General features: G+C 47.0%; 1 long non-coding RNA gene across 1 annotated transcript; it reads right to left on the bottom strand.

The window, feature by feature from the left end:
- Positions 1-4,678: 4,678 nt before the first annotated feature.
- LOC147369809 (uncharacterized) lies at positions 4,679-14,507 on the bottom strand. Its single transcript, XR_015167927.1, has 3 exons — positions 14,353-14,507; positions 5,225-5,375; positions 4,679-4,983 (listed from the first exon to the last, which is right to left on the bottom strand). It is a non-coding gene; the product is annotated as an uncharacterized LOC147369809 (long non-coding RNA).
- Positions 14,508-14,820: the final 313 nt, after the last annotated feature.

Here is a 14,820-nt window from a genome sequence, read left to right as displayed (position 1 = left end):
TCCTTCCATCTATCCATTTGCTAATTTTCTTAATAGGCACGATGTGAAAGGCACTGCGCTACACTCCAGAAGGTACCTCAGTGAACAAGACAGAGCAAGGTTCTCTCCTCATGGGGCTTACATTCTAACGGGAGAAACAATTTACAAACAAAACAACAAATAGTGTAATTATTGTACCAGGATGGGAAGGCACGTGCCGCGGTGGAGAGTCATAGAACAGGAGACAGGGAAGTGGGTGAAATTATTTTTTTAAAGATATTGTCTTTTGGGGTTTATTTACATAAAACCTGGGCTTCCTTGGTGGCTCAGGCAGTAAAGAATCTGCCTGCAATGCAGGGGACCCAGGTTTGATCCCTAGGTCGGGAAGATCCCCTGGAGGAGAGTATGGCAACCCCCTCCAGTATTCTTGCCTGGAGAATCCCATGGACAGAGGAGCCTGGCAGGCTACAGTCCATGGGGTCACAAAGAGTTGGACATGACTGAATCGACTTAGCATGCACATAAAGTCTACAAATCTTAAATGGACAGCTCAGTGAATTTTCATGTATTTGCACACCTTGTCACCTTTGTGTAGAACAAGTACAGAATATCACCAGCTCCCCAACTCCTCAAGGCAATCTGAAGTCCCCTCCACATCAGTACATAAAGAGGTTAATTTTAAAGCTGGGCCCCGAAACTCGAGCTATAGCAAGACAAAAGGGGAGAGGGTTGTACTGGCAGAAGGAGCAGCCCCACTGCAGGAAAGAGCTTGGCCTATCCGAGGAACCAGCTGAAGGCCAGAGGGATGAGTGAGTGAGAAAGGAGACAAGGACAAGAGATACAAAGCCGGAAATTTATTCAGAACCTCACAGGCCACGGCAAAGAGTTCATTCTACAGTCAGATAGGGATGACCTTGAGTCGGTTCCAGGCATGACTCAAGTCAACGTCATACTTAAGTGCTTCTTTATCAGTTACAAATCGGCCCCAGGCCCACTTCTCCCTCAGTGGGGTACACGGGGTACGCCAGCCTGCCTGAGAACCACCGGGCAGACGTGAGGAGCCTATAGACGAATCTTGCCCCCGGACCAGGGGTTTCCAGCGTGCAGGGATCTGAGAGGCTGGTGCTGAGAAGGCCCCCTTCCCTCCCAGGTTGGTTACTGGAGAGGATTTTCTGATGGAGCCACAGTGCTAGCAGATTGTGCTGACTGACTTCTGGCTGGAAAAGTAGGAGTAGGGGGGCCCTCGGGGACAGGAAACACTGCCTGGAGTAGTCCTGGAAGGAGTGGACCCATCCATAAACAAAATGGAGTTTGCTTAAAATAATTCCATTCTTTTTGATGTATAAAATCTATGGGGCGGGGAGGGTTTGGGGCCCAAGTAGATTAGTATGTGGTTGGGACCCTCCCCAGCTCCCTGTAAAAAAGAGCCAGCTTCTGAGCTCAAGAAGCATCTTTGTCTACGAACAATTCTTTTGTCTCTTTCTTTCTTTTACTCTTTTTAAAAGAGCATCTTTAGCCACTTCCTCTCCCTTCCTCTAGGGCTGCAGATATTTGAAGGCAGGTGACAATCCTGTGACGCCTGGGTAATAAATCCAGCCTGATAAAGGTGGGCAGGGCCCCGAAGGTCCGTGGTTGCCACTTCTGGGCCTGACCTAAGCCCATGTCCCATTAACAGCCTGCCAGGAAACCCCCAGAAAGGGTGGTAGGGATGATGGGGATCACTCAGCACTCTTTGTGGGGGTGAGGCAGAGGCATACAGAGGCCTTGTAGGACCAAAGGGCCAGGGTCTCGTCTTCCTTGGATGTGGCCCAGGGCTGCTGGAAAGGGTGAGATAGGATTGCTGGGTTTGTGGCAGGTGGACAGAAGCAGGTGACACGGCTGAGGGGTCTCTGATAGCAAGGATGAGGGCTGATGTACCCCTAACACTTTTGAGGGTGCCTGCCTCCTAGGTGCCATGAGGACTTGGAGTCCTCCAGCAGGTGATGCAGGATGCAAGCCCAGTTGAGGAAGGTGTTCCAAGAAGGTGGCCTTCCCAGACATCCTGGGGCACCAGGCCCTCCTCCGAGTCTGGCTGCCTCCTGTGGGACTCGGCAAACAGCGCCTGTCTTTAGGCCCTTATGCTTTAGGCACTGAGGAAGACCCAGAACTCAGTGCAGTTCAGTTCAGTTACTCAGCCGTGTCCGACTCTTTGCGACCCCATGAATCGAAGCACACCAGACCTCCCTGTCCATCACCAACTCCCAGAGCCCACTCAAACTCATGTCCATTGAGTTGGTGATGCCATCCAGCCATCTCATCCTCTGTCGTCCCCTTCTCCTCCCGCCTTCAATCCTTCCCAGCATCAGGGGCTTTTCCAATGAGTCAGTTCTTCACATTAGGTGGCCAAAGTATTAGAGTTTCAGCTTCAGCATCAGTCCTTCCAATGAATATTCAGGACTGATTTCCTTTAGGATTGACTGATTGGATCTCCTTGCTGTCCAAGGGACTCTCCAGAGTCTTCTCCAATACCACAGTTCAAAAGCATCAATTCTTCAGTGCTCAGCTTTCTTTATAGTCCAACTCTCACATCCATACATGACTACTGGAAAAAACATATTTTTGACTAGGTGGACCTTTGTTGGCAAAGTAATGTCTCTGCTTTTTAATATGCTGTCTATGTTGGTCATAACTTTTCTTCCAAGGAGCAAGCGTCTTTTAATTTCATGCCTGCAGTCACCATCTGCAGTGATTTTGGAGCCAAAAAAATAAAGTCTGTCACTGTTTCCAGTGTTTCCCCATCTATTTGCCATAAAGTGACAGGACCAGATGCGAAGATCTTAGTTTTCTGAATGTTGAGTTTTAAGCCTACTTTTTCACTCTCCTCTTTTACTTTCATCAAGAGGCTCTTTAGTTCTTCTTCACTTTCTGCCATAAGGGTGGTGTCATCTGTATATATGAGGTTACTGGTATTTCTCCTGGCAATCTTGATTCCAGCTTGTGCTTCATCCAGTCCAGCATTTCGCATGATGTACTCCGCATATAAGTTAAATAAGCAGGGTGACATTATGCAGCCTTGACGTACTCCTTTCCTGATTTGGAACCAGTCTGTTGTTCCATGTCCAGTTCTAACTGTTGCTTCTTCACCTGCATACACATTTCTCAGGAGGCAGGTAAAGTGGTATGGTATTCCCATCTCTTTAAGAATTTTCCACAGTTTGCTGTGATCCACACAGTCAAAGGCTTTGGCATGTCAATAAAGCAGAAGTAGATGTTTTTCTGGAACCCTCTTGCTTTTTCGATGATCCAGCGGATGTTGGCAATTTGATCTCTGGTTCTTCTGCCCTTTCTAAATCCAGTTCAAACATCTGGAAGTTCACAGTTCACTGTTGAAGCCTGGCTTGGAGAATTTTAAGCATTACTTTGCTAGGGTGTGAGATTAGTGCAATTGTGCAGTAGTTTGAACATTCTTTGGCATTGCCTTTCTTTGGGATTGGAATGAAAACTGACCTTTTCCAGTCCTGTGGCCACTGTTGAGTTTTCCAAATTTGCTGACATATTTAGTGCAGCACTTTCACAGCATCATCTTTTAGGATTTGAAATAGCTCAACTGGAATTCCACCACCTCCACTAGCTTTATTTGTAATGATGCTTGGTAAGGCCCACTTGACTTCGTATTCCAGGATGTCTGGCTCTAGTGAGTGATCACACCATCGTGATTATCTGGGTCATGAAGAACTCTGCATCTTTGTGGAATAAAATTTCCCTTGGCCCCAGGGTCTTTTCTCATAAGAGACACACTTCAGAAGGCAGCCATTACCAAACAGGAACAAAGCTGATCACTAGTTAAAGTGGTAAGGGCTGATTTTAATCAGTCATGTATCACTGTGGTAGGGAAGAGTCCAGTGTGAACTGGACTCTCTTTGGTTTATGCGACAGTGTTTTAAATGAAAGATGAGGGGGTGGGGGTGGGGCTGGGGGGGAGGAGCTCTGTAGACTCAGGGAAATGGAAAATTACAGAAGGGGTAGGGGCTGATCCAGGTGAATCTCGGATGTGCCCTTATGCCTGTTAGCAAGCCCATGGTGAAGGACAGGGAAACCTGGTGTCTGCATCCATGGGGTCACAAAGAGTCAGACACGACTGAGCAACTGAACAACAACAAAAAAAACAAAACAGGCCTTTATCAAAATGGGACTCCTACCCTCCCACAAAGACTGGGAAATGGGGTGCTATCTTCAGATGCTGGGTGGAACGATCAGTACATTCTTTTGGCTGCCTTGAGTGTTTTCAGGCAGACACTTTAAGTTGGGGGATGGGTCATCCTAAGGATGTGGCCTTGAGCTGTTGAAAGCTTTATTAGTGTTTGTTCAAGTCTTTATGGCTGCAATCCACAGGCCCAGTAAAGAAGAAGGAGCCTGACTAGAGTTTGGGCAAGGAGAATGTCTGTGTCACCATTCACTTCTGGAGAACGCCTGGGGAATCTGCAGCTCTATTACAATGCAGAGAGCCCCAGATCCACACTGCCCTCACAGGCCAGCCCAGCCCAGCCCTCGCCCGACCTCAGGGCACCTCTGACGACAGCGGCTCAGCACATCAGGTACCGGCAGGGTCTTCCAATGCTACCTTCTGAATTAAGACTGTGATCAAGGGGAGGTCAACAAAGCAGTCACTTCAGGCACAGAATTCAAGGGGTGCCTCCCAAAGTAGTCAATAGAAATAATATTTTAATGCAACATTTTAATAAAAATTAATACAAAAAAGTTTTGATGAACAAAATATCAAAATGTTAAGTAAAGATGGGGTCTGACAGTGCCGGCATTCGGGCAAGGTAAGGGAGGCCCAGTTATGCAAGCATGCAGACTCCCTGGGCAGCCAGGCCCTAGAGGCGGAAACTCTTCTTCAGTCCCATGGGTGTCATCTTCACTCTTTCCACTAGGGGGCGAGCGTCTACCACACAAACCTCATCAGTCCCGCCGCTTAGAGGCTGGAAGACATCCCTGGCGTCTTCTCTCTGCTGTTTCTAGATTCTGAGCCAAAGGGGAAAAAAAAGGGCGGGGGTGGGAGGTGGGGAGAAAGAGAGATTCTGATCCATGATATTATTCGACTATGACCCTCTGCTGGAGAAAAGAAAAAGAACCCAAGAGCCACACATCTCCCTAGCATTTTCAGTTAAAGGGATTGTGCATGCATGCTGTGCTCAGTCACTCAGTCGTGTCTGGCTCTTTGTGACCTTATGGACTGTAGCCCACCAGGCTTCTCCGTGCGTACATTCACAATTACAGAGGCAGCTGGCAGAGTGCAGGAATACAGCAGTTGTCCAGGAAACAAGAAATCTGGGTTCCAGTCCTAGCTCTGTCTTCCCATTCCTTGTGTGGCTTCAGCCAAGTCATTTCACGTCAGATGGCCTCAGTATCACTATCTGTGAAGCAAAGGATGGATCAGATGAGGTCTCAGAATCCATTTAGCACTAAACATTTGTGCTTCGGTCTCCAAGACAGAGCTAAGAAAAGAGCCTGAAATTACTGAAACGTAAATTAAAACAGTGGGATGAATCAAGCCAGCATGCTCTGAAGCACTGAACTTTCACATCTGGCCCTCCGCTTCTTCGGAAGACAATCGTCGGTTGCTATTATTAGGTTTCCTGAGCTGGAAGACAAGAAGACTCACTACTAGTGAACATTAGCCACATGCTGGGTGTTACATGTATCGTCTTTTCTCAGTTTCTCAACCCCGCTGTGAGCAGTTATCATAACCAGCACTCCCACTTTACAGATGGGGACCGTTGAGTCCTCAAAAGCTTGGGTCAATGCCAAAGGAGATAGATGGGCTCCAGGTTAGACATTTACAACTGGCCTCCTATTTGCATTTCATGGGCCACAAAGAAGTGGGCTTCAGGCTGGATGCTTACAACTCTGAGCACTTCCTACGACAAGCAATTTTACAATCAGCCTCCTGTTTTCCCTCCAAAATGAAAGTAACAACAGAGACAAGGCAAGCAGCCAGTCTTTGTCTCTTGTAAACACCTTACGGTAACAGTCACGACACGGACCACGAGGGACAAAACCCTGTTTGAGTAAAGGATTACGATCTCCGATCCCCCCACCACCACCTTTTTTGGGGACAAAGAAGACACTGCTGCTGCTGCTAAGTCGCTTCAGTCGTGTCCGACTCTGTGTGACCCCATAGACGGCAGCCCACCAGGCTCCTCTGTCCCTGGGATTCTCCAGGCAAGAACACTGGGGTGGGTTGCCATTTCATTCTCCAATGCATGAAAGGGAAAAGTGAAAGTGAAGTCGCTCAGTCGTGCCCGACTCTTAGCGACCCCATGGACTTCAGCCCACCAGGCTCCTCGGTCCATGGGATTTTCCAGGCAAAAGTACTGGAGTGGGGTGCCATTGCCTTCTTCGAAAGAAGACACTACACATATGTAAATTCTCCTTGTGGCTCAAAAGTCAGGGGATAACGCCAGTCCATGAGTCTTGTTCCTCCCAGAAGCTTTCACTTTAAGATCCATCTTGGCTGAGGGGTGCATGCATACTCAGAGGAGTTTCCTAGGGCAGGGCAGGGCAGGTGTAGAAAAAGAAACCAGATAATTGGCTAAAGGTAAATAAAGACCTGGAAGAACTGACCTATATCAATGACTTAACCACACTTTACTGTGCTCCCCCTCACTAGGGGGACACTCACACCCTTTCTCTTTGGGTGTACATCTCTATCTTACTTCTGTCTTAACTAAACAAGTCATTTCTCTGTGTGCTCTCATAGCACACAACAAATTGTTGTTGTGCTATGTGTCTAGTAATAAATTTTATACCTGCATTTATAGTTTTTGCCTCTGTGATAAATGTATTTTTCACTGGGGGCATTTGCCCCTGGATCTTTAGCCTATATCCGTGGTTGGTCTGGTGGCTAGGATTCCTGCTTTTCATCCAGGCTACCCAGGTTTAATTCCTGGGTAGGAAATTAAGATCTCACCTCACGCGTCCACTCACTGCTGCCTCACCAAGATCAAATCCAATAGCTAAGACTGGAACCAAATGGGTGAATCTAGAGTCTGCACTTTGAGCGACATTGGCCATGAACGGGCCCGTTGGTGGGCAACAGGACTTCCCTGCCACACTGTGTGCCCACCCCCACCCCGTGGGAGGGGAACCAGAGAAATCAAGACAGCCCAGGTTTAGAAGCACTCCTGCACAGTTCGGGTTGGGCCCCAAATGCTTCCTTCCCACAACACAGGATTCTGTCTAAACTATTACAGACTACAGATTTCACTTTCAGCAGACACCTCCTGAGGCCTCAGTGTGGCGAGGCCAGGGGGCTTGCCCATGGGCCCTCAGACAGGTGGGGGGTCAGCAGCTCCCAGGGCAGAGGAGGGTGTGGACACGGCCACGCCTCTTCCAGCTTCCTCAGTGAGGCTTGGGAGTCTGGCCCATTAACCAGGCTCCTCAAGCCAACTCTGGAGTACAGCCACTTTCCCAATCCCTGGGCCAGGCTGAGGGGAAAACCACCAAACAAAAGACTCAGATTCGAGCCTGTAACGGAGGCTGGAACGTGTGTGTCCCTTTTTCGTTATTTTCTCCTTTCCTGGAGTCCCTTCCGCAGCCGTCCTCAGGCCCCGGTGGCCGCTGGCCGTGGCACTCTGAGGTTGAGATGGAAGCTAACCTCCCCTGAGAGGCCCAGCTCCTCAGGCAGCAGCCAAGGGCATGAGGAGGGCAGATGCTTACTTACTGGTTCCTAAGAATCTCTGCAAAATTCCAGGCCTCTCCCTGCTTCAGAGACAAAAGCCTAAACAGAATTTCTCAGAAAGCACCCCAAATGGCTCTGGGCAAGTCACTTTAAAAAAAAAAAAAAAAAGACATCCATCATCTGCTTTATCATTTTGCCTCAGATTGACCCTGATGAAAAATAAAAAGGAAGGAACCTCCCTGCCGGTCAGTGGTGAGGACTCTGCACTTTCACTGCCATGGGCCTGGGTTCAATCCCTATTCAGGGAACTAAGATTCCACAAGCCACAGAGCACAGACAAAAAAGGAAAAAAAAAATTTTTTTAAAGAAACAAAAAAGAAGAGTTCACCTTCATCCTTGGAATTTATTTTCACCGACACCCTTGTAAACTCACAACACACATTCATCTCTATCCCAAGTGATTTTTCAAGCTGAGGCTGACAATTGCCCCAAGTGGCCTCCTGGTGTGAAAAGTTGGTATTCCACATGGGGCTTTCCCGTTCTATAAAACTCATTTAATGTATAAGCTTAATTACATGGAGAACAAGGGCCTCGGAGGTAAAAGGTTAAGGAGGGCATTAAATTCTGAAACACTTCTGAGCAGCCCCTTCACCTGACACAACTGCACAGACAAATCACACTTAAGCTCCTGAGCACACGGAGGTCTGGAAGAGCCACCTTCTGTAAGGAATGGAGAGGAGAGAAGAGTAGGGGTCCCCAGGGCACCTGCCCACTCCTGTAAGGAAGTCCTGTAGTCCAGGGCACTGACTGCTGTGAGTAGCTGAACTTGAACTGGTGGACTTTATCATGAGACCAATTTTGGCTAGTTCGTTTATTCAACAGATATTTGAACAGCCCTCAACTCAGCACCAAGGAGAAGGCAATGGCACCCCACTCCAGTACTCTTGCCTGGAAAATCCCATGGATGGAGGAGCCTGGTAGGCTGCAGTCCATGGGGTCGCTGAGAGTCGGGCACGACTGAGCGACTTCACTTTCACTTTTCACTTTCATGCATTGGAGAAGGAAATGGCCACCCACTCCAGTGTCCTTGCCTGGAGAATCTCAGGGATGGCGGAGCCTGGTGGGCTGCCATCTATGGGGTCTCACAGAGTCGGACACGACTGCATCGACTTAGCAGCAGCAGCAGCAACTCAGCACCAAACCCTGAGTTCGGCACTGGGGATGATAAGCAAAATGCAAACATGGTCTCTGTCTTCCTGGATCCTTGAGTCTAGCACAGGCAACAAGCATTGGACAAATGACCAGGGTAGTAAATGTAAACTGTCAGCTGGCAGATGGTGTCCTGAGAATGGCAAGGTAGGAGAACTTTACTGGTTGAGTGATATGAACAAGCTGAAAACTACAGGGTAAATTATTAGAGAAGTAGGGTGTGTGGGTGCTTAGTCACTCAGTGGTGTCCAACTCTTTGTGACCCCATGGACTGCAGCCTGCTAGGCTCCTCTGTCCAGAGGGATTCTCCAGGCAAGAATACTGGAGTGGGTTGCCATGCCCTCCTCCAAGGAATCTTCCCAACCCAGGGATCAAGCCCAGGTCTCCCACGTTGTAGGCAGATTCTTTACCAACTGAGCCACCAGGGAAGCCAAGAATACTGAAGTGGGTAGCCTATTCCTTCTCCAGGGGAATTTCCTGAGCCAGGAATCAAACCGGGGTCTCCTGCACTGTAGGTGGATTCTTTACCAGCTGAGCTATCAGGGAAATCCTGAAGCAGGGTGGGGAAGGTATCTGAGGGAAGAAGGGAAGAGAGATCATCATATGCAAAGGCCCTGTGGTGGGACCAGAAGGGCAGGTTGGGGGAATCAAAGTGTGATGACCACCATGATCCCCAGGTCATGATGAGGGGATGGAGAGACACTGCAAAATAATAAGGTGAGGGGGCCGAGCTCAGAGCTTGAAGGCTGTTAGGTCAAATTCAAGACTTCTGCCCTGACTCTGAGAATAAAGGAAAACAACAGAATGATTTTAAGTGGATGAGTCACATAAGCAAACTTGGATTTTGAGAAGATCACTCTTGTAGCCATTGCAATTTAACCTAAAGAGGAGCTTTGCAATGGAATGCTTAACCTTGGAAAAGTAATAACAATAAACACATGAATTGGGTTTTGTTGCATAGGAACCTGGAATGTTAGGTCCATGAATCAAGGGAAATTGGAAGTGGTCAAACAGGAGATGGCAAGAGTGAACCTTGACACTTTAGGAATCAGTGAACTAAAATGGACTGGAATGGGTGAATTTAACTCAGATTACCGTTATATCTACTGCTGTGGGCAAGAATCCCTCAGAAGAAATGGAGTAGCCCTCATAGTCAACAAAAAAGTCCAAAATGCAGTACTTCGATGCAATTTCAAAAATGACAGAATGATCTCTGTTCGTTTCCAAGGCAAACCAATCAATATCACAATAATCCATGTCTATGCCCCAACCAGTAATGCTGAAGAAGCTGAGGTTGAACAGTTTTATGAAGATCTACAAGAACTTCTAGAACTAACACCCTCAAAATATGTCCTTTTCATTATAGGGGACTGCAATGCAAAAGTAGGAAGTCAAGAGATACCTGGAGTAACAGGCAAATTTGGCCTTGGAGTACAAAATGAAGCAGAGCAAAGGCTAACAGAGTTTCGCCAAGAGAACGCACTGGTCATAGCAAACACCCTTTTCCAACAACACAAGAGAAGAGTCTACATGTGGACATCACCAGATGGTCAATACTGAAATCAGATTGATTATATTCTTTGCAGTTGAAAATGAAGAAGCTCTATACATTCAGCAAAAACAAGACCAAGGGCTGACTGTGGCTCAGATCATAAACTCCTTATTGCAAAATTCAGACTTAAATTGAAGAAAGTAAGAAAAACCACTAGACCATTCAAACCACTGGACCTTACAAATTCAAATCCCTTACGATTATACAGTGTAAATGACAAATAGATTCAAGGGATTAGATCTAGTCTATCAAGGGATTAGATCTAGTCTATCAAGACAGACTGCCTGAAGAACCATGGATGGAGGTTTGTGACATTGTACAGGAGACAGTGATCAAGACCATCCCCAAGAAAAAAAATGCAAAAAGGCAAAATGGTTGTCTGAGGAGGCCTTACAAATAGCTGAGAAAAGAAGAGAAGCTAAAGGCAAAGGAGAAAAGGACAGATATACCCATTTGAATGCAGAGTTCCAAAGAATAGCAAGGAAAGATAAGAAAGCCTTCCACAGTGATCAACGCAAAGAAAGAGGAAAACAATAGAATGTGAAAGACTAGAGATCTCTTCAAGAAAATTAGAGATACCAAGGGAACATGTCATGCAAAGATGGGCACAATAAAGGACAGAAATGGTATGGACCTAACAGAAGCAGACAATATTAAGAGATGGCAAGAATACACAGAAGAATTATACAAGAAAGATCTTCATGACCCAGATAACCACGATGTTGTGACCACTCACCTAGAGCCAGACATTCTGGAATTCGAAGTCAAGGGTCCTTCAGATCAGATCAGATCAGTCGCCCAGTCGTGTCTGACTGCGACTCCATGAATTGCAGCACACCAGGCCTCCCTGTCCATCACCAACTCCCAGAGTTCACTCAGACTCACATCCATCGAGTCAGTGATGCCATCCAGCCATCTCATCCTCTGGCGTCCCCTTTTCCTCTTGCCCCCAATCCCTCCCAGCATCAGAGTCTTTTCCACTGAGTCAACTCTTCGCATGAGGTGGCCAAAGTACTGGAGTTTCAGCTTTAGCATCATTCCTTCCAAAGAAATCTCAGGGCTGATCTCCTTCAGAATGGACTGGCTGGATCTCCTTGCAGTCCAAGGGACTCTCAAGAGTCTTCTCCAACACCACAGTTCAAAAGCATCAATTCTTTGGTGCTCAGCCTTCTTCACAGTCCAACTCTCACATCCATACATGACCACTGGAAAAACCATAGCCTTGACTAGAGGAACCTTTGTTGGCAAAGTAATATCTCTGCTTTTGAATATGCTAACTAGGTTGGTCATAACTTTCCTTCCAAGGAGTAAGCGTCTTTTAATTTCATGGCTGCAGTCACCATCTGCAGTGATTTTGGAGCCCAGAAAAACAAAGTCTGACACTGTTTCCACTGTTTCCCCATCTATTTTCCATGAAGTGATGGGACCGGATGCCATGATCTTCGTTTTCTGAATGTTGAGCTTTAAGCCAACTTTTTCACTCTCCACTTTCACTTTCATCAAGAGGCTTTTTAGTTCCTCTTCACTTTCTGCCATAAGGGTGGTGTTATCTGCATATCTGAGGTTATTGATATTTCTCCCAGCAATCTTGATTCCAGCTTGTGTTTCTTCCAGTCCAGCATTTCTCATGATGTACTCTGCATATAAGTTAAATAAGCAGGGTGACAATATACAGCCTTGACAAACTCCTTTTCCTATTTGGAACCAGTCTGTTGTTCCATGTCCAGTTCTACAAGGGTCCTTAGGAAGCATCATTATGAACAAAGCTAGTGGAGGTGGTGGAATTCCAGTTGAGCTATTTCAAATCCTAAAAGATGATACTGTGAAAGTGCTGCACTCAATATGCCAGCAAATTTAGAAAACTCAACAGTGGCCACAGGACTGGAAAAGGTCAGTTTTCATTCCAATCCCAAAGAAAGGCAATGCCAAAGAATGCTCAAACTACTGCACAATTGCACTCATCTCACATGCCAGCAAAGTAATGCTTAAAATTCTCTAAGCCAGGCTTCAACAGTATGTGAACCATGAACTTCCAGATGTTCAAGCTGGATTTAGAAAAGGCAGAGGAACCAGAGATCAAATTGCCAACATCCGTTGGATCATGGAAAAAGCAAGAGAGTTCCAGAAAAACATCTACTTCTGCTTTATTGACATGCCAAAGCCTTTGACTGTGTGGATCACAGCAAACTGTGGAAAATTCTTAAAGAGATGGGAATACGAGACCACCTTACCTGCCTCCTGAGAAATGTGTATGCAGGTGAAGAAGCAACAGTTAGAACTGGACATGGAACAACAGACTGGTTCCAAATCAGGAAAGGAGTACGTCAAGGCTGCATAATGTCACCCTGCTTATTTAACTTATATGCAGAGTACATCACACAAAATGCCAGGCTGGATAAAGCACAAGCTGGAATCAAGATTGCCGGAAGAAATACCAATAACTCAGATACGCAGATGACACCACCCTTATGGCAGAAAGTGAAGAAGAACTAAAAAGCCTCTTGATGAAAGTGAAAGAGGAGAGTGAAAAAATAGGCTTAAAACTCAACATTCAGAAAACTAAGATCATGGCATCTGGTCCAATCACTTCATGGCAAATAGAAGTGAAACAGTGGAAACAGTGGCTGACTTTATTTTTTGGGGCTCCAAAATCACTGCAGATGGTGACTGCAGCCATGAAATTAAAAGACGCTTACTCCTTGGAAGGAAAGCTATGACCAACCTAGTTAGCATATTCAAAAGCAGAGACATTACTTTGCCAACAAAGGTTCGTCTAGTCAAGGCTATGGTTTTTCCTGTGGTCATGTATGGATGTGAGAGTTGGACTGTGAAGAAGGCTGAGCGCTGAAGAATTGATGCTTTTGAACTGTGGTGTTGGAGAAGACTCTTGAGAGTCCCTTGTGCTTCAAGGAGATCCAACCAGTCCACCCTAAAGGAAATCACTCCTGAATATTCATTGGAAGGACTGATGCTGAAGCTGAAACTTCAATACTTTGTCCACCTGATGTGAAGAGCTGACTCATTTGAAAAGCCCCTGATGCTGGGAGAGAATGAAGGCAGGAGGAGAAGGGGGCAACAGAGGATGAGATGGATGGATGGCATTGCCGAGTCAATGGACATGAGTTTGAGTAAGCTCTGGGAGTTGGTGATGGACAGGGAAGCCTGGCATGCTGCAGTCCATGGCGTTGCAAACAATCAGACACGACTGAGTGACTGAACTGAACTGATTGTGTTTTATTAGGAATGAGCCCTCTGTGCCGTGTGTTTATCATGCATGAATATCTTTGGCCTTGAAAACAACATGTAACGTATTTGTATTACTATGATGCACTTTTCACAGATGAGGGAATCAAGGTTCACAGAGGCTCAGATAGTGGCTTGAGCTCATTCAGTTGGTGAAGTTGCAGAGCTGGAGCTCAAATCAAATTTCATCTGACTTCCGAACCACCGAAAGCTCCTAGGGGCCACAGCCCTGGTCCTCAACCGAGGGTGCACAACGGAATCACCTGAGTGGGGTGTACATATTCAAATCCTCCCCGGAAGAGGTTAGGATGTAATTAGCTCGGAGTGCAGCCAGGACTTTAGGAATTTTTGTGGATAGGTGAGTCTATTGTGAATTCCCTTCCTGCTCAGATTGGCTGTGATTTCACCAGTTCTGCTGTCAGAAGCCTTTCTCCCAAAGTGACTAGGTTTCAGGAACTGACAAATGAAAGCTGAGGGACTTCAGTGACATCAGTTTGGCTTTAATGGGTGAGCAGGGAAAGCCAAGTCCTCCAGGCTGCATCTCTAAGCCCTGTCAGCCACTCACCTTTGGCCCAGACCCAGCCTGCAGACAAGTGGAGAGGAGGAAGAAATGGTCAGCTGATCTCAGGTGGGCCCTGTTACCAGAGACTGATGGACTCCTCTGAGAGCCTCTGGAGCATTAGAAAGTAGTGGGAACAGCTCTTACCTGCCCCCTTGGGCCTGCTTGGCTTCTTGGAGGTTCTGCTGCTTGGAGCAGGATGTGGGTATTTGACCTTCTCCTTTTTCCCTCTCCAGCCACTTGGTCTGCTGCCACTTGAACCTGCCCAGTTCATTCCCTTCCAGGCCTTGATACTTGCTGGCCCCTGGGCTTGGAATGCCTTCCCCCAGCCAGTCACTTGGCAACTCCAGGTCTGGAACACAGGTGGGGCCCGACAGAGCTCTGAACAGACTCTGAGTTGAGAGGCACAGAAGCAGGCTCTACCCAAGGCTCCTGCTCCTCCCAGACACCTCCTCTCTGATACCTGGGATAAGTCTTTATCTGCCCCCAGGGAAACCAGCCCCCACCCTGCCCTGAACCACCATCATTCCTGCAGTCCAAAGACTCAAGTCACAAATGCTTACTTGATCCTCTCTGACTCATGACTGCACAACCGCAAGAAGTTAGAAAGAGATG

The sequence above is a fragment of the Bos grunniens genome, chromosome 7, assembly GCF_055505025.1.
Source record: "Bos grunniens cultivar Pamir isolate PY7600 chromosome 7, Bosgru_T2T1.0, whole genome shotgun sequence".
Taxonomy (NCBI): Eukaryota; Metazoa; Chordata; class Mammalia; order Artiodactyla; family Bovidae; genus Bos; species Bos grunniens.
Note: the sequence above shows the minus strand (reverse complement) of the source record. Positions and strands in the feature narration are given on the sequence as shown.